At 45.6% G+C, this 25049-nt stretch overlaps 1 protein-coding gene across 1 annotated transcript in view; it reads left to right on the forward strand.

Annotated features, from left to right (window-relative positions):
• The first annotated feature begins 10001 nt into the window (after positions 1–10001).
• The window catches only part of FLRT2 (fibronectin leucine rich transmembrane protein 2), a 108048-nt gene continuing 93000 nt past the window's right edge, over positions 10002–25049 (forward strand). Inside the window, exon 1 of the mRNA XM_061429625.1 lies at positions 10002–10763. The gene's annotated coding sequence lies outside the window, so the exon portion shown is untranslated. The remainder of the gene's footprint in view (positions 10764–25049) is intronic.

Here is a 25049-nt window from a genome sequence, read left to right on the forward strand (position 1 = left end):
AGGTTGGAAAGATGTCCCTTGCAAAGGGCTGTGCTTTATGCTTTTGCACTGTTTACAGAACTTACAGCACACTGGAGCATGATTAATGAGGCTCTCCAAGCACCAGGCCAAGCATAGGACTTTGTACTTGTCACAGCTGAGGATCAGCCCTTTATCCCCCTTATAACCTAAGAAGCGCAAACCAGAAACTGATCATTTCCTAGAGGAGTGACCCTGGGTTTCATCTCCAAGCAAACCAAGGGGTTAAAGAGAAGACATTCTCATTTTCTCTTAAGAATGATGCCTTAACTTAAGGAAATGCTTTTTCTCTGAGATACTCTTACATTTATCATTTTATTCTATGCTTACAAAATGATGTAAAGCAAGTTTGCCAGAAATTATTATCACCTATGAGATGAGACATCTGGGCCTTATGAAAATTGAGTGGTTTTCCTAAATACTCAGCTAGTTGGAAACATATTTGATACCAGAACTCAGCCTGGTTCTAATCCAAATATGCTGCAACCCGCTCTTAGACTTAAACACCTCCTATGAGGCATTGGCAAAGAATCTGGCCCATTAAGAAACATTCTTAATACCTTCAAAACCTAGGCTTTTCCTAGAGCCTGAGAGTGCAAAATGTAAAATAAATAAATAAATAAATGTGATTCAGAGCCATGATAAAATATTTTAAATATTTCTCATTGCATCCATTCAAGAAGTCGATCTCAAAACCCTCAGACTTGTGTTTCTCTCCCTTCAAAGCTCAGACCTCATTACATGTGCTCATCCTCACCTCCCTTCCAGCTGGGACGCTGTTGTGAACGGGTGATGGATGGCCCACAGGTCTGGGGATCTAGTCACAGTTCTAACCTCCTTCACTCTATCAACAGCTTCCTGAGGCCTGAAAAACAAGGTCTTCCTGGCTGTAAAAAAAAGGCCATTAGAGAGAGTACACAGACTCGACTTCACCGCATCTGGTGGGCAAACTCCTGTTTGAGCAAAATGAAGGCAGAATACCCATCAGGGCCCGTTTTCAACTGAGAGCAACTACGTCAGCTGTCCTGAAGCTCCCCACGTGAAGATTATCTGTCCTTTGGATCCTTTTGTATTATTCGGGGTAGATTATTTTTCCTGAGCATGTTCATCAGCGGTACCCGGAAAAGCATGATGACAATTTATCCCAGTGTAATGCACGTGGCGTGCTCTTGTTCAGTTTTCTTCTTTTTTCTTTGTGTTTCCTTTCTTTCCCTTCCTATAGCTATATATATATCCACCCCCACCCGCCCCCCGGTAATCCTCCTAGTAAAATGACAGGTGTATCTATTCCAGACATTACAGTGGAACCCATGGAGAAACACTTTCAGCGGTTTTGCTTATTTATTTTCTGGTTGAGCACAGGTCTGGAGCTGTCACCATTTGAGAAAAGAGAGACTCTTGATCTGAGCTACTTGATGGACAAGATGTTGTCTTTATTTTCTTTTATTTTTTTCTTCCCTTTGGCAGCCGATACTGTGTCTGACTTTCTTCTTAACCCATCTGTCTTATGCTTTCTTGTTTTGCCAGAAAAAAAGAAAAATTTGACATCTCCACAAAATGATATTTATGTTGCTGCAACTGGACAGAGAGAAACAAGATTCTTGATTGACGAATATCTGAAGGAATTTAGCTGTTAAAGAGATATGTTAAACTAATTGGTAATTCTATTGTGGAAGATAGGTTTTTATTAATAGAAAATCATGTTTCCTTAAACCATAGTAAACAAATGTATTATGGGTTGTGAAAATAGAATCTTTTGGCAGAGGAGTCTGTAAGCAGAGAACTTAATACAAAGAAGAAAATTTGTTTTTCCATAGTGATTCATAGACATTTTTCAAATGTTAGTTGTTTTTTTTTTTTTTTTTCCCCAGAGAAGGGAGTGGAGAGGATATATCACTCAGCATTTTGTTTTTTCTACTTCTGAATTTTATGGACCACATGCATAGATTTACTCAGATTGCAAATGACTTGCTGTTTTAAAGAAGGAAGGAGAATGAATTATTGAAGCTTGACTATTAGTTCGCTATTTCTAATACCATCATGTTCTTTATTTATCACTCGAGATAATTCAAGTCCTATTTATTGGTGATGTTTGAGGATCTAACAAGAATATTTATAAGATTAAATATTCATGGATGTTGACATCAACCCTCTTAGCTTTTAAAAAATAATTTTATTGAGACATATTTGCATACCACATAATTCACTCTTTTCAAGTGTACGATTCATTGATTATTTTCAGTAAATTTACCAAGTTATGCATCTCTTAACAATGAATCAGTTGTGCATTTACTGCCAATCTCCATTTCTTCTTCTTTTTTTAAATCTTAATTTAATCTAATTTACTTGGCCACACTGCACAGCAAGTGGGATCTTAGTTCCCTGACCAGGGGTTGAACCCACGCCCCCTGCAGTGGAAGGGCAGAGTCCTAAGCACTGGGCCACCCGTGAAGTCCCCAATTTCTTCCTCCTTCCTCCAGTTCCTCTTCATTTTGGAAACTACTAATCTGCTCTCTGCATTCATCAAATTTGCCTCTTCTCTCTATTTATTATAAATTAAAACATGGAATAGGAGATCTCTTGAGTATGGCTTATTTTACTGAGCAAGATATTTTTGAGGTTCACTCATTCATTAGTATGTATCCCCACTTGGTTCTTTTTATTGCCAAACTGTGTTCTATGGCTTGGACGTGCCACAGTTGGGCTATCCATTCACCAGCTGATGGACATGCTAGTTGCTTCCAGTTTGGGGTTATTGCAAGTCATGCTGCTAAGGACAGTCATGTGAAAGTGTTTGTGTGAACCTATGTTTTCATTTCTCTTGGGTGGATATAACTCAGAGTGGAACTTCTGGGTCACATGGTACATTTATGTTTAACTTTTTAAGAAACCGTCACACGAAACTGTTCTCTAAAATGGCTGTCCTATTTTACATTCCCATCAGCATTGTATGAGACTTACAAATTATCTGCTTGTTCACCAACTGCTTATTGTGGGGTTTGGGGCTTGTTTTTTAGGTCACACCTTGAGGAGCGTGGCATTTTAGTTCCCCAAACAAGGATGAAATCCACACTCTCTGCATTGGAAGAATGGAGTTTTAACTACTGGACTGACAGTGAAGAATTGGAATGGGGGTAGGTTGCTTTTTTTTTTTTTTTTTTTGCTGTTATAGTGGGAGTGAAACGGTATCTCACTGTGGTTATGATTTGAAATTCCTTAATGATTTGAGGATTCTTTAGCTTTTATAAGTTTACTCCTGCAATTTTAAGTCTGTCTGCTTAGGACAGATATGTGAGGAATACACTGTGTCTTTAAAGGAATCTGGCTTTTAAATCATAGGGAAATTTTTTAATAATCTTTGATTTTATCCAAAGTGACAAGAAAAAAAGTTTCCTGCTTATGAGAGAATATAGCATACAGTTGGGCTGGACTAGGGGCTAAACTCTGAACAGGCTTCTCGAGACCTGAAATGTATCAATAGGTGCTTCTCTGGTTCTGTGACCTGGGACATGGGTGGGAGGTGGGGAATTCTCTTATGCAAATAGTTAATTTAGAAATGCTGTGAGGGATAAAGGGTTAAGCAATGAAGGTATTCTTTATGCTGACTGCTTGACTTTTCACCAAGTCTGATCTGATAATCTTTATTCTTGTATCTGTTGCACTTAATAATCTAATGCTGTAACAGTTATAAAGCACTAAAGTGAAAGGGAAAAGAAATCCCACTATATAAGTGTGAAAATACATCAGAATCCCTAAAAATAAAAATTAATACATTATCCAACAACAGAAGAATTTAGGTCTTTCTGTGGTTTGACATCATGTCTGGGGTTTACTAAACATCTCATCAAAATGCCAAGGAATGGGAAGACCTTTCAAACTCAAGCTCTTAATGACTTCTTTGGAGAAACTAACCTCATGGCCTTTGAAGGCAGGAGGAGAAGGGGACGACAGAGGATGAGATGGTTGGATGGCATCACTGACTTGATGGACATGCGTGTGAGCAAGCTTCGGGAGTTGGTGATGGACAGGGAAGCCTGGCGTGCTGCAGTCCATGGGGTCGCAAAGAGTCGGACACGGCTGAGCGTCTGAACTGAACTGAACTGAACTGAACCTCATGGCCTCTGTGCTGTTGTTGAGTTGCCAAGTCCTGCCCATCTCTCTGCAACGCCATGGACTGCAGCAGGCCAGGCTTCCCACTCCTTCACGATCTCCTGCAGTTTCCTTATTGAGTCGGGAATGCCATCCAACCACCTCATCTTCTGTCACCCTCTTCTTTCACCTTCAATCTCTCCCGGCATCAGGATCTTTTTATGACCTTTGTCTACCTACAAAACGGACTGGTGAACCACGATGGCTCTTCAGTTTTTAGGAAGTAAAATTTATCTTCTGTCCCTGTACTATTGATAAATAGTAAAAACCAAATTCTGATAAATTTACTTACATTCATGATACATGATTTTTTAGTTTTATCTGTGACAAAGTATTTCTTTAAATTTGTTTATGATCAAGTTTTATTGTTAATTTTATATTTCAAGAATGTTTTAAGTGGAAAAGTGGAAACATGAAATCCAAGTTGTTCCAACTGAATAAGCAGATGAGATGACTAAACCCAGAAAGTCAAGAACTGAAATAATCCAGCCATAAAATGTGTGTGGTGGGGGGAATGACTAAACAAAAGAATCATTTGAAAAACTTTAGTTTACCTCTATTAGTTAAGTGGGGAAACTAACAACTCTGAAAGAAAATTGGCCAACAGAATTTTATGGAAACATTTTAATGATACAGTGCAAAGATAAGCTAAGAATTTCCTAGGCTGAGAAAGTTTATTTTCTGAGTAGTTCAACTCAGTAGCAAACAGTCGTACCAGAAAGTATTGTTTAGAACAACTTTACGAAAACTTAGCAGTTCTCTATGTTGAAGCTCGGAGACAAGGCTACCAGAAAAGCAAAAATTACAACACAAGTAAAACTCATGGCTTAAGGCTATACAGAGTAAAATATGAAGTGTAAAATGAAGCGTTAATTTTGTCAGACTCTTTACTACCCCATGGATTGTAGCCACCAGGCTCTTCTCTCCATGCGATTCTCCAGGCAAGAATACTGGAGTGGGTTGCCATTTCCTCCTCCAGGGGATCTTCCCGACCCAGGGATCAAACTCCTGTCTCCTGCATCTCCTGCATTGGCAGGTGGCTTCGTTACTACTGAGTCACCTGGGAAATCTGGAGGCTTAGAGTATCATCTTACAAATCCAAGTTCAGGGCTGTTGCAACTATACAAAAAACTTAAGCAATAAGATATTTGTTCTCATAAAGACCCTCAGTCTTAAAAACTGTCTCTGACCTTCTAAAGAATGCAATTTTATTTTTCTAATATGTTACCAGACTGTAGGAAGTACACATATATGTGCATGCATGTATATGTACAGTGTACCGGGAAATTATATGTAAGAAAATACAAATGTATGCAAATATATATTCCAATCAGAATCCTATATACTCATTCAGTTAAGTTTGTTTTCTCAGATTAAACTAGCACCTCTGCCTTCATCAAGACTACTGTCAGATATGGAAGGCTGGGGAACATTTTCCACAATGGTTGTGACCAGGTTTGAATAAATCCCTGAGTAGATCTTTCATCTCTTCTTAAAATGGCTTATATCTTTACATCACTCCTGTAGCATTGCTAAAAGGGCGTCTCCCTCACTCTATCCCAGCGTTGTTGGAGAGTGTTTGCTTCAGGGTGTTTGCCAGCTTCCCTTTGGAACTGAGAGCAACTGCTTAACAAATGGCAGGTCTTTGTAAGAGGAAATCTCTGTGGTTTAATGTACTTTTGTTTCCAGTCAGTATGCACCTTCTGTTTTTGTTCACTTATAATCATCTTGTAACCCACATGGAAAGTCAAAGAAACCAAGGCTTGGAGAAATGGATAGTCAATCAATTACTTCCACACTGCTTTTTCAATTCTTGGCCCAAAGAGTTTTCCATGAGACATGAGAGTCGAGTTGGTGCCTGGGACTGCTGTATGCAGACAGCTGGATATAAAAGAAAGACAGAGAATCCCCTCTAAAATCAAGACCTTGTCAAAAGATCTTCCTCATCACTTGCATGAGGTCTTCCCTCGAGAGAGAATCTCTTTCAGGACACTGAAGTACTTTGCATATACCTCAATTGTTATATTTACCTCATGAGTGTATAATTATTTGGCAATGTGTCTCTACCAGACTGAAAGTTTTGACAAGTTTAGAACTGAGTCTACTCAGCATATACCTGCTATCTGTTTTGTTTTCTACAGACGTCTGTTGGATGAATAGACGAACCACATACTGTAGTGTGGTGTTCCAAAGTCAGAAAGATGTTCGTTTTATTAATGTCACTGAATCACAAAAACTAAGCCACACTCATAAAATATGTGTCACACACTGCTGTGCTGTTCTGTGCTTAGCTGCTTAGTCATGTCCGACTCTTTACAACCCCATGGACTATAGCCCACCAGTCTCTTCTGTCCATGGGATTCTCCAGGCCAGAATACTGGAGTGGGTAGCCGTTCTCTTCTCCAGGGGATCTTTCCAACCTAGGGATCAAACCCAGTTCTCCCACATTGCAGGCAGATTTTTTACCATCTGAGTCACCAGGGAAGTCCAAGAACACTGGAGTGGGTAGTCTATCCCTTCTCCAGCGGAACTTCCTGACCCAGGAATGGAACCAGGGTCTCCTGCATTGCAGGTAGATTCTTTACCAGCTGAGCTACCAGGGAAGCTGCCACAAGTTAGGAGTATTTTATATTCACGAAAAAAACGGAAAGTCACTTTTTTTTGCAGTATGCGAATCATGGATTTCCTTATGTTGGTTCTCAACATAGGAGAAAGAATGCATTTCTGTCTACCTGCTGGAAGAACTAACTCATAAAGTCAACACAGGTATTCTGAGTATTTACCGGGAAAATAGAAACCTAATACCAACTCAATTTTTGAGACAACTAGATCTAATCCAGAGACCAATATGAAGATAGCTACTGTCACTCTGAGGGAGAATGAAATGAACACCATGCTATCAGAAAACCACGAAAGAAAGATAAAAGTAAGAAGTCTTGAGTGTCATCTTTCCATAGGGAAGTTGGCATTCTGAACCAACCACACCTGGCAGCAAGGACTGAAAAGGAAAGGGACGTTAGAAAAGAACAGGATTTGAAGAATGACTAAATTTGGAAAGATGGGTTAAAAATACGTTCCCAAGAGAAGATGGTTGAACACTTTTCTAAGGACATAGACACAGGAAGAATTTTTCCTGGGAGATAATTCCTGGGTGAATTTGATATTTGGGGTGTTGATGAGCCCCCTGCATACTTTTTTTGCCCTTTCAAAAATTCTAAATTCATGAGAGTGGGCAGGAACTAGTAATTTATTTCCAAACAACAGAGCATGGAAATGAACAAATAATCCTATCGTGGGGAAATCTTGCACACAATCTCTTAAGGAGTAGTGACTTTTTCATCAGTGATGTCATGATGATATCTTCTCCCCCCTGATGTGATGAGAATGACATTCCACCTCCATGGTATTCATTCCCCAAAGCCATAGAGTCTAGTCTGGGGTCTGGTCATGAGAAAACATCAAACAAACCCAAACTGAGAGACGAAATACCTGACTTACTCATTCAACACTCTCAGGGGCATGAAAAACAATGAAAGACTGAGCAACTGGCACAGACCACAGGAGATGGGATTGCTGAGGGCAGCTTGGTACCCTAGCTGAGATTCTAAAACAAAGGACATTAGTGGAAAAACTGACGGAATAGGAATGAAATCTTGAGTTTAGTTAGTAGCAATGCAGCAGTGTTGGTTCTTCCTTTTGATAAATGGGCCAAGGTGATCTAAGACGATAACATCAGAGGAAACTACCTTTAGCTTGATGTAACTTTCCTATGTTCTGAAGGCTGACACTGTGTGATGTAATGATAGTACTGTTACCAACAACAGCAACTGAAATTTCTGAAGCACTTTCACAAACACTGACTCATGATTTGACAGAATTATAAGGCTGGTAGTACAGGTGTTGTGATGTCCATTTCATAAGACAGTGGCTTGAAGCTGAATTTACCCAGGATCAAAATTTTTAGTGCCTTTGGGCTTAAACCATGATCTTATGAATCCAAATTCTATGTTATCTTTACTTTAACCGAATATCAGAAAGAAAAGTCAATGCACAGGTGCAGAGGGGGAGGGGAATAAGAAACATGGAGAGGAGGCACTAACGGATTTGAAACCATTAAGTTTCAATTGAAAACTCTCCTGGAGATTGAAGTCCTAAGCACAATTAACAGCCATTCTGGTTTTTGAAGCTCACAAATTTGCTTTTTGCTTCTCTCCATCTCAATACTCATGTATTAGTGATAGTTTCTCTATAAAATATAAATATAAAATATAAAAATAACCTAATTATCACAGTTTTGTGAGTCTGCAAAACTACTATACTCTGGAGCCCCTGAACCACATTAACTTTTTTTTTTTTTTGCTTCCTCTGGCCTCACCATCATACTTTTCTAGAGCTGACTCATGGGTCATGTGCCTAAGAAATTTCATATATTTGGTGTGGTATTTTCCATACTTCATTTTCCTTGTCTGGATTACACAGCACCAGCAGTCTTTAATGGGAGTATGTTCACAGGACAGTCTCTTATACTTTAGAAACAGCAATCATCTATATGCAAATTCTGGACATCTGCAAGCATCCCCTCTCCCTTTCTCAGTCACATTCATTTTCCAGTAGCATACATCAGAAAGTAAAACCTGAACAGGGTTCCGTTTTGCCTTGAAACAAAAATGCATCCTTAAAGATGAAATAATTATACTGTCATATCACACTGAGGTTTCCAAAGAACCTCGAGCAGATACTTATGTACACTCTCACACACGAAGATGGCTGTTTAAAAGCAGGTAGATGAATATTCTTCCTAAACTGTGGTCTCCCTAGTTGCTGCTGCAGCCTGAGGAGTTATTCCTATGCTTTGCTGCCACCTTGGCAAACTAGAAGGATTTACAACGGAATTCTGTACCCAGCGGGCTGGAAACAGCGTTCCCATTGACGAGGCGGGCTGGCCTGGCTCAGAGAGGCGGTTGAAACGGCCTTTATGCAGCAGAGAGAATCTGGGAACATCTATCCTCCGGTGGATTTCCTCTATTTATAATAACTCGGGTTCGGCAAGATTCAAGTGTTCTTCTCTGAATGGCTTTTAAAGGCTCGGTCTCTCTTAGTTCGAAATGGAGATGGGGAAGGAAGGAGTCGGTTGGGGACGTCTGAGTGTGCGCTCTGAGTGGCCCTTTGGGGGCCGACGCTGACAGCGAGGCGCTCTGTTCTCCGTTTTCTCTCGTCTAACCTTCCATTCCGCCTCCATGGGATGACTCGCCTCCAACTTCAGTTAACTTCTTGGGAGTCCGGAGCACTTACTGGAAGATGTTTACAAAATGCGAAGCATCTGGGTGGCCAAGGCGGAGGCTCATATTCCCTTTTTATCGCTTCCAAAGAAACTGGGGAAATAAGCATTAAAATCCAGGTTCTCAAATTTGACTGCTTTCCACATCGGGACTCATATATTTTTTGCTTCGTCATTCTCTTCCGTGTTTGCCTTGTTGATTCCATTTTAAGGCGCGGGCTCTCTTGTGTCTCCCCGCCACCCCCACCCCCCACCTCTTTCCCCACTCAGGTCTCAAAAATCCCTCACCACCCCCTCGCCCCCACCTTCCGATCTCTTAATCTTATTTGAATATGTTGTGGTCTCTGGGCTGCTGCAGACACTGGGTGACTGGGAGACCCTTGCGGCTTCGTTTCAATTTGGCGTGAGTGGGTACAAGCCTTCTACAATTCGTCTCGCACACGCCAGTTAAAAAGCCAGAGTCAGAAGGAGCAGAGAGTTCCACAACTTCAAAGCACGGTCTAGGAAAGGAAATAATCCGGGGGTCCCGAGTAGGAGAGGGGAGGGGGCAGGAAAAAAAAGGGGGGGGAATAAAACCCAACTTCGCTGGCAACTCCAATAAATCTAGTAACTGTTGGCAAAAAAAAAAAAATTAGATTCCGAGGGAGGGCTGGGTCTGGTCCGGATGAAACGCTAGGGCTCCTTCCCATGCCGGAGACGGGCGCTGGAAGCCTGCCACTGGCGTTCTGCCACGCGAGTGCCCCCAGACAGGAACACACCCACTGGAAACGCACGTGAACAAAGCTCGCTGCCCGGGAGCCGCCGCCTGCGGTTTCCTCGTGGATCACAGCTTCTCCAGGGAGGAGAGCAGGGCGCGCACAGGGTTAAGTTAGCTCCCTCCCCGGGAGGAGGGACAGGCGGCGGAGGGGGAAGGCAGCTCTCAGTCTCAGGCTGGGTACCTGCGAGTTAGTTATACGTTCGAAACCCTTTGCCGTCGCTTGCGAGGGTGGCATCTTCCAGTCTCACCGCGGAGGAACCGGGGAGCCGGGAGAGCATTCCAGCGGCCGCGCGGTCCCTGCCCCGGGGGGGTGGTCTTTGGCCTGCGGTCCCGCGCGTCCAGAAGCCGAGACGCGTCAGCTCCGCGCCCGCCGCCGCGTCCACCCAGCCCGGGGATCGGGTTGGCAGTTCTCAACGATGGGCAGGAGGGACCTTGGCGGCGACCCCTAAAATAATACCATGCCCCGGGACCCCCGCTGCTGTGGAGCCAGCTCCTTCCCTTCCCACCTCCCCGACCCTGTCGGATTCGGATGAGCGCAGTGCGAGGAGCTGCGGCCGCCAGGTAAAGGGGCTGAGGTGCCAGGTGGACTTTGCCAGAACCGACCTGGCTGCCGCTCTGCCAACACCACGCGGTCTCTTAAGGGGGATTGTTATTATTATTATTTAATCCGCTGGGGGTGATCTTTGGGATAGGATGCTTTAAGCTTTATCTTTCATCCGCCGAAAGAACAGACTGCTTAACTATCCCCCGATTTCAGAGAAGAGAAATCTAGCTGCAGGTCGAACCTCCCTCCTCTAAGGAGTTTTATAACTGAGCTCTGGGTCAAGACGCAAGTGAGCTAGTCCCCCCGGAGCATCGATCCTAAATTGGGGTTTCTAGATCCACTAACCTTGCCTGAATACAACCTCTCATTTCGCCAGGATGAACGTTAACTTCTGAGAGAGCAACGCTCCCTTAGGCCCCCACCCCTGCGCACGCTCCGTCTGCTGGTACTGTCACCAGCGTTACCATCAAGCCGTTGCATCTAAAATCACCAGCTTGCCCCCTGCCCGCAACCGGGGATCCTTGAGTGGCTAACAAGATGCGGAGGGTGCTGGTTCCTTTTCCTTCGAGTTGGGCCATAAGTTACTCCCCCACGCCACCCCCCCCACACACCTAAGCAAGTCTTTTCTCCAGCCATGCTGGACTTCAGCGGTCTGGCACTGAGTTCCCTCCAGCGCGTCTTCTAGGCGCGCCAGTGGGGACGGCGAAGGCGGGAGCAGCCCACCGGGCTGAACTGGGATTGTGTTCCCGACTCCGGCTGCGCGGGGCGCGGGGAGGGGAGCGGTTAACGCCTCCCAGCACTGGGTTGAGAGGCGAATCGGACAGCGAGGAGCTCGCGAGTGGAGCCTTGCCAGCCGCCACCGCGCCCCAGGCTGGAAAGATGCCTCCTCCGCCACGCCGACCGGTCTCGGGCTTGTCCCCGCGCTTTCAGCGCCAGCGCGGTCACTTCTCATTTGTAATCAGGCCCAAGATCAAGGTTGTGGGTTGAGGTCGGGACAATAACCAAGGAAAGGAAGTATCCGGAGAGGGTGCCTGGGACGGGCTGAACCCACACTTGATGTCCGGTAAACTCCTGGAGCGCCTGAGGCTCCGGCCGGCGGCGGCGGCGGGTGGAGGAGGAGGCCACCGCTGCTGTGGTCCCTGGGGCTTTGATGCTGGCACCTCCCAGCAAGATGGCACTCACTGTCAGCCTTGGTTCACTTAACTCCCCCAGCCAACCCCCAACCCGGGCTGTGTATGAATCACACACTGAGTTTGGGGGAGGAAAGCGGCTTTGTCATCTGTAAGGCAAACGCATTTTACGGGGCCACCTTCTCAGAAGGCAACGCGGGAGCAGCGGCCCACGGGCACGACCTGGGGTCGTGTGTGTGTGTGTGTGTGTGTGTGTGTGTGTGTGTAAGCGCGAGTGCCAGCGTGCGTCTCGAGCATGCGTCTGGGTGGATCTCGGCGCGGCTTGTGCTTGCGAGGCACATTGGGCCTTCCTCCAAGTCTGCTTAACTCGATGGAGGCGCTCACCAAACGTGAAGGCGGTAGACACAACAGGGATGCGAAGGAAATAAAAACAATTAGGAAAGTGGTGCCAAGTGACTCAGACTCCGAACCGAGGACGGGGAAATCAAACCCGGGTTGGCGGTGGTCACCGCCCCTGCCTAACTCTTCTGCCGCGATAGCCGAGCGGGTCCCTCGGGAGCTGTTCCTGGGCCGCCTTCTAGCTCGCGGGCTGCTTCCCGCCCGGCCCCACCGACGGCGCGTCTCGGCGCAGCCCGGCGCTTGGCGCGAACTCGTTCTCCCTCTTCTGTTCAGCTTGAGCCTCTCTCCAGACTTGTTAAAACATGACAGCAACTTACTGGAGGCAGGAGGAACCTTAATGAAGTGAGAGGAGAGAAGCAAAAGCTTCCCTTCCCCCTTTTTCCAAGAGAGACGTGGACCTGGTTTTCTTACATTCCTCTTTAACCTTTGCAAAGAGATCGCCGAGTGGAAACTGAGCCTGTGTGCAAATCAAGCTCTCCCCGCCCCCCGCCCCGTTGTCAAACCTGTTCCCTAAACCATGTGTCTGAAAGTGGTTGTTTCTTGTCATCTGTGGGGGCAAATGAACGAGCTCTTTCCAGCGGCCAGGGTGTAACGAGAAAATGGGGGTGTTTGAATTAATTATATTAAACTCTGGATTATATTCCGGTTAAATTATTTAAGAAGATCCGGGATCAGGGAACTAGGGGTGGGGTAGGGGGCAACTCACCAAGGTTGCCTGCATTTGAAATTACGCCATCTTGGTTGAAAGATGTATTTTTTTACCCTCTAATCTCCCGTTTCGATCATTCCTCAGCGTCTAAATCCTAGATCAGCTGGTTTTAGAAGGACCACGCCGGGCGGGCAAGGCGGGGAGTCGGGGGGAATCAACTTTCGGCCGTTCCGACGGTGGCCACATCCTTCAGAGCTGGGGTGGGAGGGTGCAGGGAAGAAAGTGAGTCGGGAGGGAGGGCGCCGTCCGGGCGGCACCCGCGGGGTTGGCCCCGGCGCTCGCCGTGCCACGCGCTCCAGGGAGGACAGGGTTAACGGCCGCGGCTGACTTTGCCTCTTGGAAAGCTTGGGGTTGCAGCCGCGCCTCCCGAGCATTCTTTAAACCAGAAATGTGGGAGGGACTCCGAGAGGGAGGGCGGAGGGGAGGGAGGGAGGGAGAGAAAGAGGACTCGAGGAGGGGAGCGCGCCAGAGCGCCGGGGACCGAGGCAGAGGAGGAGCGCGGCAGCGGCGGAGGCGATCCCGCGAATTCCTTCCAGTAAACACCTCCTGGGGGTGTCCGGAGGGCTGGGGGTGGGCGCCGCGGCGCCTACATTAGCCCGGCCGGGCTGCGCCCAGGCGGCAGTCGGGTCGGAGCCGCCGCCGGACTCAGCGCCCCGCGCGCCCCGCGCTGCGCCCCGCGCCCGGCTCTGCGCGATCGGCTCCCCGGCGTCGGAGGCGCGCCCGCCCGCCCGCTCGGCTCTCCGGCCGCCCTCCCCCGGGCTCCTCCGTCTCCGAGGAGCCCCGGGCGCTGCGGGGCCGCTCTCCGCCGCGGTGCCCCGCTCCCCCGCCTGCTTGCGGGGCGCGTGGGCTCGGCGGAGGTGGAGAGGGGGAGGCAGGCGGGGAGAAGAGGCGGGGGCCGCGGCGGCCGGAGCCCAGAGGAAAGTGGCATGCCCGAGCCCTGGAGGCGGAGGTGGCGGAGGCGGCCGCGGGGAGACGATGCCGCGGCTCCGTAGGGGAGGAAGGCGAGAGCGAGCCAGGCGAGCCGGGCGCCCGGGCGCCCGCCGGCTGCGGGGAGACGCGTGTCGCTCCGAGGGTCCGGCCTCCGCACCCCCGCGCCCAGACGCTGCGGGCGACAGGGCCGGGCTCCGGCAGCCGCCGCCGTCGCCGCCGCCGCCGCCGCCACCTGGAGGACGGAGCAAAAGTTTGGATTTGGGGAAGGACGCGGCGCCGAGCGGAATTCCTACCGGGGCCGCCAGGAGACCTCCAAAACCTTCGCAGGTAACGCTTACCCCCCGACCCTCTCCTTCCCGGCAGGTCCGCGGGGCTCCCGCTCCCTCCCTCAGCGCGTTTTCAGACGCTCGCCCGATCCGGCGGAAAGTCAGATCCAGGCGAAGTTCTAGATCCCCGAGAGTGGGCACTCAGCGCGGGGAGGTCTCCTGGAACGTGGGCGAGATCTCTGGCGCTTCTTCGCGCCGGGTGGGCAGCTGGGCTGGGAGGCCAGCCTCCCCTGAGGACGGGTGGGAGCCCTTGGCCCCAGATGGTGCCTCATTTTGGAGCCCCGAGGACATTTACAATCTTTCTTCAATGGCTTTTAGTATTCTCCAGTCCAGGGAAATGCTGCGTAGATTTCACTCAGTCCCATCTTCACCCTCCTACTCTCTCACCCCAATTTAGTATCTTTTAAAAACGATACGAGCCCATCCTCATTCGCTTGCCCGGTTGAGCTGATGCCAGAAAGCTACTTGGCAGGGAGGGGGCGAGGTGCGACAATACGAAGCAAAGGGAACATGTATTTTTCACCCTTTCGCATACCCGGAGCCCTGCCTCCCTCCTTCCATTCACCTTCTGGCGTCATAAAATAGGAACTTTGGAAGGCTCATTTTGATTGCAGAAGGGTGAGAGGAACCATGTTAGCCGTTGTTGGTGTGGATATGCAGTGATCGTCCGCCCGGGTGTGTGAGTGTGTGTGGAGGGTGAGTGGCGTTGCAGAGAGGCCGATTTTCCTCGGTGGCCTGATGCACAGTGGCGTGGAGGGTAGTGAGTGGTCGCGTGTGTGCTCCGAGCCGCGGGAAGCGGACTCACGTTTCCTGAGCTGCAACCTCTCTTATGCCGGTCAAACAGCTCCTGCGTCTCACCCTGAGAGCAAAAAGGGTCCAGACCCAACTCCCCGACGTCCCTTTTCCCCTAGTCGAGTTTCCAGTTTCCAAGCATCTCGGCGTTTGTTGCTCCATCATCTTTATTATGATCCTTATTTATTCACCTGGAAAACTCCTCCTGCCTTCTCTTGTAAATGGAAAACAGTCTCCGAGAGCTCTTGATTAATTTTAGTGGAGGGAATCTCTTGTAAAGCTTCCAGTAAGCTAATCAAGTACAAGGCACAAATCCGTGTAAATGCTCTCGCAGAAGTGCAAGGTGCTGATTAGATTTCTTTACATGCTGCATTTGGTATGCAAAGCCTTTTCTAAATGGGAGCTCTTGCTCCCCCCTCAGCTGGGAGACTCTTTAAACACCCAGGGTCAGGGAGCTTTGGGGCTAGTCCACTGGCTCACAGGATTCTTGATAAATTTATTATGCCTAACTTCTCCCAGCCAAAAGCTAATATGATGGCGACCTTCTTTCTTCCGCCGATATTGTCTATGGACTTCAGCTGTATGACCTTATTACATCTCCAGCTAAAAGATGACCCCCCCACCCCCAAACATTTTGAGGTAGATAGAATGCAGGTTGGCATGTGTCTGGGGATGTATTTGGTCCTTGCAGTATGAATCAGTATGAAATGTACAATTTTAGGTTAGTATCTGAAGTGTTAGCCCTGGGCTATTTTTTTTTTTTTTTTTTAATCACTGAGCAACATGCCAGATACGTAAGATTGACGGGCCACCATATTAGATGAGAATCAGTCTTTGACTGAAGAGTCTTTCAGGCATGCCATGAAAAGTTGCTTATTCGCGTATAATGTCACTAGTCCCCCAGTACAAGTTTTCTGCCTCCCCTCATCAGAAGCCCCACATCAGAAGTGCAGGAGAGGGTTAAACCATTTATGGATTATTAATAATCACATGAGTGACCATGCAACACGATATTGTCATGTTGAATTGCAAGTGTATGTGACTGGAGGAGGTTGGAAAATGCATTTTCAAGCATCACTCCATGTCTCATGGCAGTAGGCACAAGAAATTGGAAAAAGAATTGAGCTATCTGCACTGTAGCAGACCTATTACAAACCTAGCATGGAAGGAATGCTGGTTTTTGTTTGTTTGTTGGTTGGTTGGTTGAAGATGCCTGTGTCTTAATACTTCAGTAGCTTCATTGCAGTTTTAGAAATTCCTGGGGACGCTTTTAACACCAGAAAGTAGATTTCCAAATGATACCCTGCTGGGCTGCCTCAGGTTCCCCCAAACAGGCATCGCTGTTCCTGTATGCCGGGTTTCAGATACTATGATCTTATCCGGGTTTGCCTTTGACCGCCTGGATCTAATTTGAACCTCCTTTGATACCATTACATTTATATTCTGGCCTGCTGGAGAGTTTGATTTGGGATTTAGACACATCTCCCGAAAGCAACTTTATATCTTCCAAGTCTGAAGCTTGGTTTCAAGAAAGGCTTAAGCATGTAGAAGTGCAGAAGCCTTATTCTGTAGAGACCCGGTGTGAACATCTCCTCTTCCTGACTCTTCAGCTTTATGCTCTGCAAGGAAGAATTGCCACTTCCGCGGTCCCCAGTGTCTGAAGTTAAAAAACAGCAAGGGTGCCTGGCGGCTCTCTTTTGGTTTTGCTCTGCTTAGAAGATGCAAGAAAGGTCAAGGTGATGTGATTTCATGTCCATTCAGGTCAGACCTTTCTGGATAACTGTCTTTCAGTATCTTTAATTTCTATTCAAGTTCATTTCTCACTAGATTACTTTAATAACTTTGTGGTTTCTGCCACAGCGATTCAAATCCAGGCCATTAGTGACCTCTATCTGTGAAAAGTGAAAACTCATTGTTTTCCTTTCTTCTCATCGGAATCTACAGATTACATGGGTGTGTTGGGGCAGGGGTGGGGGGTGGTGAGTAACAGCTCTGTAGTTCTCAGTTTTTAGATTTTCCGACTTGATTTTTCTGTTGCACAGTTCAGTATGGGTAATGATATTTAACAACAGTAATAAAAATGTTACAGGCTAATAGGCTACTAAACGGTTATTCCATATAGCATCGACAATGTGATCAATGTAAATAAAACACCATTGCTGTCCATTGCCAATAAAAGAATTGTGCAGTTAGGTAGACTAATGTTTAGAGACTCACAAACTGCTGGATGTAAGTGAAGTTTTATTGCCCCGGAGTGCTTACATAACAAGGGAAACTTGAGACAAGCTCAGAACATATATGTGGGAACTAGGCTTCATAGTAGCAGTGCGTGTATGTCTTTAAATTCAGCGGTGCTTCTGCTGTGAACTTATGGTCCAAATCAAGGGCGAGGTGTGGGGTGTGAGAAGGGTGTCTGTAAACAGATGGTCTTTCAAGGAGACTTTTAAAATCTGGTTCCTAATCCAGCTTTGTCTTCTGAGCATTTTCGAATCAAAATTTCCATTTGAGCTGATTATCCTCAACAGTAATTGAAGACAAAGTTTACTGACTTTCTTAGGTGGGTGGATACCATTATCTGACATTTTCCAGATGGTTTTTGATCTTTTGGTATTTGGGAATATAGAATTTTTAGGAGGCTTTCTTTCTTTTCCCCTGGGCAGGTTTTATACCAAAGACATTTTTAAAGACCAATTATTATTATCATTATTATTTTTAAAGTTAAACAACTATTATAATATCCCAACTTTATTACTTTTCCCCACCCTCCAAATTGCTTTGCTTTTTTAAAAATTATTCTTTTTTTTTTTTTCAAAACTGTATGTTGGGGATCAGAGTAAGGTTATTAGTATCTTTTTACTCCTTTCATCAACATGACTTCCATTTAAATATCTGTTTTAGTGAAACATACACAGGTACACATCAAGGGCCGTTTTAAGACAGAGATTCTTTTCAAGGTTTGAAATATGTTTCTTTTTAAAAGACTCTGACACAAATATTGTAATAAAAATATCCTGTGTTCTGATGAATACAGAAACTTATTTCAGTCGCACGGAACAGTAAAACACTGTATTAGTAAAATAATCAGTGGTATTTTCAGTACATGGTCAAATCTGTTAGAACCTTCTTGGTTTTTTTTTTTTTTTTTTCCTTTCCCCTTGGCGAATTTCGCATCTCCTGGTCTTTTTGGTGTACTTTGATTCTTTCTACTGTGGCTCTTTGAAGTGATTCAAAATTAAACAGTAGCTACTTTTTTGGGAAATTCATCATGTTATATTCAGGATTCCAGAGGAGTTAATGATGCAGAAAAAGTCCTGTAAAACATCTTTCTAAAAGAAGTCCTTCTCTTGCAGACTCCCCACTTACTGGCCTCCTGTACCATTTGCAGTGAGTTGGAACTCCGATATTTATTTATTTTTCAAATACCACCTCTAACTTAATTTAATGGGGGTGGGGGGTTGTTTCTGCAGAAGAGTGCAGCGCCATGTGTCGTCTGAACAAAGCTGTGTCATTTTCATGGACCTGTCATAAGGGAAGGTCACCAAAAATATTCCTGTATAATTTGGGAGGTCAAATGGACACAGCCGTGTTTCTCAAATACCTGTCAATTATTCTGCAGATACTTAATAAGGGCACACGTTGTTTTTCCAACAGTTTAGTGGCTGAAAACCTCAGCCTTTTTTTTTTTTTTTTTTTTTGAGGCATTTACAAAATCAGTCTGGGATGCTCTTATCCGTTCAGCGCTCATTAGAACTGGGCAGTTTTTCTCACTTTCTTCCCAGGTTGCTTTTAAGGGAATGAGTGAGAACCTTGGCAAAAGTTCCTCTGTTTCTGCTCAATTCACAGGTCACGTGCTGTATTTCAGTTCTCTTTATTAGAGCTTTCAAGACACAGATAAAAGGATCTTCCAACTGAACCTTTTAAGGACCCGAGGGCTTTCCGATTTAAACCCACCGAAAAATATCAGGTCTCCAGGTTCATCAGGGCTATTAGATCTCAGAACACCTACCCCTCCTTCCACGGGGAGCGACAGAACAGCGGCTCCTAAAATTGGTTCACAAATACACGGCCCATTGGAGTCAACAGAGGTCATAGGGCTGAATGGAAAACTTCAGACTCACATCGGTCCCAAAATAGGCCCACGTGCCGGTGTCACTCTCAAGCCTCAGCTGCCCGCGCATGTCACTTTCATGAAAGTCCAGTGTCAGGATAACCTGTGTGAGTTTTCCCTTCCACTTGGCTCCAGAGCTTGGACTCGCGTGGTTTGAAGACGGAGATGATGCACTGGCTTTTAATATTCCTCACGGGCATTAGGTTAAGAGATGGTGAAGGTCAGGGGCTAGATGGACAAGCATTTGCCATGGAAGTTCCAGAAAACTCTGTTTAGACCCTGAAGCATGATATTGATTTCTTTCTTTTTTTTAAGGGTTTTGTATGGTGGTGAACGTCACATAATACAAAGCATGCTACTTTAACCATCCTTCACTCTACAGTTGAGTGGCACTAGCCGCAGTCTCTCTGTTGTGCAGCCCTCACCGTCATCCATCTCCGTGATTTTTCACTTTCCTAACCTGAACCTCTGTGGCCATTCAACACTAACTCCACCCCCCCACCCAGGCCCGTGTCATTTACTAATGTACTTTCTGACACTATGAATTTGAATATTCTAAGGTACCTCTTCTAAGTGGAGTCAAAGCAGTGTTTATGGCACTGATTTTAAAACACATTCTTCCCAATCATTTCTCCCCTTCCTCTGTTATGTTTTCCAGTGCTCATATAGAGGATTTCATTTCTTCTCCACAACTTCCTCTTCTGTGAGTTGGTCCCAGAAAGCCTCACCCACCTGGCTTCTCATTGGGTAACAGGAGCCAGAAGGAAGTTGAAGGCTACCTCAGGTTGCACAGACTCCTCCCTTAAACCATTTGACTTTGTACAGAATCATGAAGATTACGTTTAATTACCTAGATGTTGAACTCTCTGATACAGTTCAGAAACTTCCTTCTCTACAAACTCAACCAAAATGATCAGAGGTGGATTAAAAAAAAAAAATTAAAACTCTTAAAAAAAATCTTGCAATCGTGTAAATATTTAGATTTAAAAAGAGCCTTTCACTGCCTCTCCCCCATCATGCTAGATATATGTTTGCCTATTAGCCCAGGGGTAATTTTATGATGTCAGCTTTGTGTTTTGGGACTTGTACTGTGATGGGGAATGAGAAATAGGGAGGTTGTTTTGGAAGAAAGAAGAGATGTATTAATAGAAAGAAAATCTGTGTTCTCATGTCAGCACACTCCTTTCTACAGTGATGACCTTGGACAAATTACTTCATCTTCTGGAGACTTAATTTCCTCTCTGCAGAGTTCAACAGGGTTGTTGTGGGGTCAAATAAGATTAATGGGTGTGAAAATACCTTACTAATAATTCAGTGTTATATTCCCATGAAGAGGCATTAGTCAAATTGATAACATTTATCACTGCAGGACTGTCAGGTGCTAGGATAGTTCTAAGTTTTATGCAAATAGGAAGATAACCAAGACAGAGGGCTTCCTAGGTGGCATCGTGGTAAAGAATCTGCCTGCCGATGCCAGAGATGCAGGAGACACCGGTTCTATTCCTGAGTCAGGAAGATCCCCTGGAGTAGGAAATGGTAACCCACTCTGGAATTCTGGCCTGAAGAATCCCAAGTACACAGGAGCCTCATGGGCTACAGTCCAAGGGATGACAAGGAGTTGGACACGACTTAGTGACTGAGTGTGCACGCACACAGCCAGGTCAGAGTGCCCTGCCCTCCCGGAGCTTTTGCTTTTTGAGAGTTCTCTGAGATATCACTCACCAATAAAGTGCCTGGTGTTTCTCTCCATTACTCCATCCCTTCGTTTAATGGTGCATCATTTCCATGGGTGAGTTTGCTCTATTTTGATGTAAGTATTCTGATCAGGGTGAGTTGGGCGCAAAGGCCAAACTTTCCTTCCTTGACAGCTTGGCTTGTTGTTGGAAACTGAATTTATCACAAATGGATTCCACTGGGGATCTTTTGGGGGTGGGGAACAGAATTCCCTGAAGTAAGGTTGTTTCTTTTTGTCTGGCTTTATACATTAGCCATCCAAGTTAACCTTTTGCAAAAACACAGTCATTACTGGAATAGATGATGCCTTTTTCAGACTTTGGTTTTGCACAATAAGGCTTGTGCAGAGCATTTTCAGTCAATAAGTTGTGACTGACTCTTTGCTTCCCCATGGACTGCACCCCACCAGGCTCCTCTGTCCATGGGATTCTCCAGGCGAGAATACTAGAGAGGGTTGCCATTTCCTCCTCCAGGGGATCTTCCCGACCCAGGATTGAACACATGTCTCCTGAATTTGTAGGCAGGTTGCTTACCACTGAGCCCCCAGGGGAGCCCAGGGAAGCTCTACATAGATAAACACACACTGTAATGAGGGGCTATTCCTTTGTGTGCCTGGGATAGTACTCATGGAGGAGGTATTATTTTTGTAGAGGCAGAAGGTTTATATCCAATGATGAAGAAAGCTTTTCCATACATTCAGGAGATGGTTTTTACCACTTACCATGGGCCAGGCATGGAGTAAGACCGGAGAGGTCAATGTAGATAACGCACAATCCCTCCTGAGGCTACCCAGGCCAGCCAGGACAGAAGAAGACATAAGACCGAACGGCAAGGCAATTTTATACATGATTGAAAACAGTGCCAGGAACCCAGAATATTAATGAAAAAAGTTTTACATATGAAGAGAGTCTCAGGTTCTAATGCTGGCTCTGTCCCTTGTGAATTTTGCAAACCATATTTTGGGGCTTCCCTGGTGGCTCAGATGGTAAAGAGTCTGCTTGCAATGGGGGAGACTGGGTTTTGATCCCTGGGTCGGGAAGATCCCCTGGAGAAGGGAATGGCAATCCACTCCAGTATTCTTGCCTGGAGAATCCCATGGACAGAGGAGTCTGGTGGGCTATAATCTATGTAGTCACAAAGATTCAGACACGACTGAGTGACTTAGCACATTCACTTTGGGGGCACATTTTAAACATGCTTTTTAGTCTTCACCTTTTCAAGTCGAAAAATAGAAGGGAATTCTTTCTATTCCCAGAGCCGTTCTTCTGAGGATTGAGATAATTATGTAAAACGTCTATCTGTCTGGCACACAGTAGAGGCTTAATAAATGCTGACTGCAGATCCTTCTCCCTGAAATGATAATGATTCCATTATGTTATTCTCCCCCTCTACAAATACCTTTGCATTTCCCTGGAATCCCAAAGAAGCCTTGTGACCTCTTGAACCTGTTCACTAACAGGTTACAGCTTCTTCTACAAAAGAAAATTTTGTGATCTATGCAGGTAACAGCGCATGAAAGGGACGGCAGAGGAAAGGGCCCGCCACTCAATGGCAGAGTGAGCTCATAGCTAGCGGGGTACAGTGTGGACTGATGGTGTGAGAAGGCCCAGAGAGAAGGAACAGAGCCAAAAAAAAAAAAAAAGAAGCCTGTCCCAGGTTGGGGAACCGGAAGGTGACATCAGTGGGTCCTGCCTAACTGGTAGTTTTTTTGGTTATTGAAAGCATCGCCTTTGGCACGCCAACCCTGACTCACCTCCATGTCCCTTTCCATGGAGACGGTACCTGCAGCTTGCAACAAGTCCTACGTCTAGACTGTGACCCTGGACGCAGTGAACCATGGCTATGATATCTCTGCCGGTCTACAAAGATTTTTATCAGAAAGCATTTTAAGCACTGGCTTCCCACAACTCATCTCACACATGACTCTTGGCAGAGTCAAGAAAATATTTTATTGCAGAATATTAACACGTCAATCATTGTTCTGTTTATATCATGCTTATTCTGTGCTTATAGAATGATTATGCCTTGCTTGTATAATGATGGATGTTCAAATCGGAATGATGCCTCTGGGTAAGCACTTCTGGTTGGAAATATTTCTTTCAGAAAAGCCATTTTCAGTTAATTTAAGTAAAGGAGCTTCTGTGCCTGTGTTGGAGCCTCCTAAGAGCGCTCAGAAAGACTGGTCAAAGTACACACTGCTGGGTTATTTTGCACTTATCATTATGATTGCATGTATGTATAGTATAATTTCTGCATTCTCCTGAACAATGGAGACTTAGTTCTTTTTTTTTTTTGACACTCTGAATCTGTAAATTAATGTAGGAAGCTTAAGATGTTAGGAACCCCTAACTTCCAAGTTTGGAAATGCAGAAGCTTTTCCTATTAAAATCACATCCTATATATGTAATATGTATACATATAATCAATCATATTGGAGCAGAGAGAACCAGGCACTCGACTGTACTTGGCAAGCTCTTCACGTCTTAGTAAGTAGCTTCTGAACCAACATTCCACCCAACATAAAACAATAAGACCCTATTTTGCTACTTTAGAACGTATTAGAGAGATTAAAATTCTTTGGGAAATGGTTTAAAATATTTTTTCTTACCCAAATAGGTTAAGGAACCAGTCCAATAGTGCTGAGAGCAATGGAATTCAAAGCTCAGTTCTCATAATCTCTGAGTCCTGAAGGAATGCAAAGCAGACATCCATTCAAGTCACAAGCCTGTATCTGGGGATTTGACACAGGTTAATTTTTTTTTTACCACATGCCAGGCACCATGCTAAGTTTTGTGCCCAGCTTTGGGATACTCTTGCAGAGAAGACCTTGTCCTTCCTCACCAGGAAATCTGATGGACCTGACCTAGAGTTCTCCCTTCCCAAACTTGACTCAGCCATGAGTGAACTGAAGGGGATGGTTAAAAATGCAGGTCCTCAACCTGAGACCTGGAGATGCCGATATCCTCTGTCTGTGGTGAAGCCTGGGAATGTGGATGCTCCCGGTACTGGAGATCACTAACTGATCATCTTTAGAACTTTTCCTAAGCCAGAGGCTCAGTGGTTTTATAGTTGTCTGGCTAAAGTCACTTGTGAATTTCTGAAAGTATTTTTTCCTATATATTCTGCCACCTAGGAAATGTCGCTCCATTTAACCCAGCTCTGCCAGGGGAACCTTTGAAGTGACCAAACATCAGGGCAGTCTCCTGTGTGGTGTCTCCACCATCTATCTACCACTCTTGCTATCCTCAGAATTAGTGCCCTAAAAAAGCAAATCACATCATATTGCTGTGGTTGATGTTCAGGTGCTCAGCCATGTCTGACTCTTTGTGACCCCGTGGACTGCAGCACGCCAGACTTCTCTGTCCTTCACTAGCTCCTGGAGCTTGCTCAGACTTACTAGTCACCTGTGGCCTGGATTTCCTGTGCCTCTGGATAAGGCTTATCCAAGCTTGTTATCATGACATGAGGTCCATGACAGTCTGGGTCTCCGACGATCTCTCAGGCCTCATCCTCAGCACCCATCCTCAGCACCAATGCTCCAAAGGTGGTGAGGCCAGGCCTCTTGATACACAGCCTCGCTCGTGCTGTTTATCTCGTACATAGCATATTACCTGCTCATTCTCCACCTGGAAAACTCTTTTCCCTTAAGACCCACAAGAACGACACATTCCCTCCCTGTCAAAATTCGTCATTGCTTTCTCTGTGCTTCTAGAGTATTTTGTTTGTCCCACTGTGAGTTCCCCACTGAGGTTGTATTGTAATGCATTTGTTCCCATATCTGTCCTCCCTTCTGGACTCCAAAACCTTGGCTCATTTGTTCCTTTGTCTCGCCGGTATTAAAATGAACAATGGTGCTCAGTGCCCCAGGTTCTGCATAAATGTAACTGAATGAATACATATGTAATTATGCTGTACCCTCCTGGAAAACAAGAAGATTCCTCATCTAGTAATAGGGCCCTCTTCCTCAGAAGTGCTTTTCCATTCCTGTAGATGTGGTTGCTCAATGGGGGAAAAAAACGCAACCACCACCGTTCTGCTTTACTCTAAACAGGTTTGTCAGGCAAAAGCTTTCTGGTTAACCCAACCTTGATCTGCATCAAGTTTTCCAAACCTCACACGAGGCGATTTCCGATGTCACACTGGAAGATCTGTTTAAAGAAGGAATGCTTTTGCCT

Source organism: Bos javanicus, chromosome 10, assembly GCF_032452875.1.
Source record: "Bos javanicus breed banteng chromosome 10, ARS-OSU_banteng_1.0, whole genome shotgun sequence".
Classification (NCBI taxonomy): domain Eukaryota; kingdom Metazoa; phylum Chordata; class Mammalia; order Artiodactyla; family Bovidae; genus Bos; species Bos javanicus.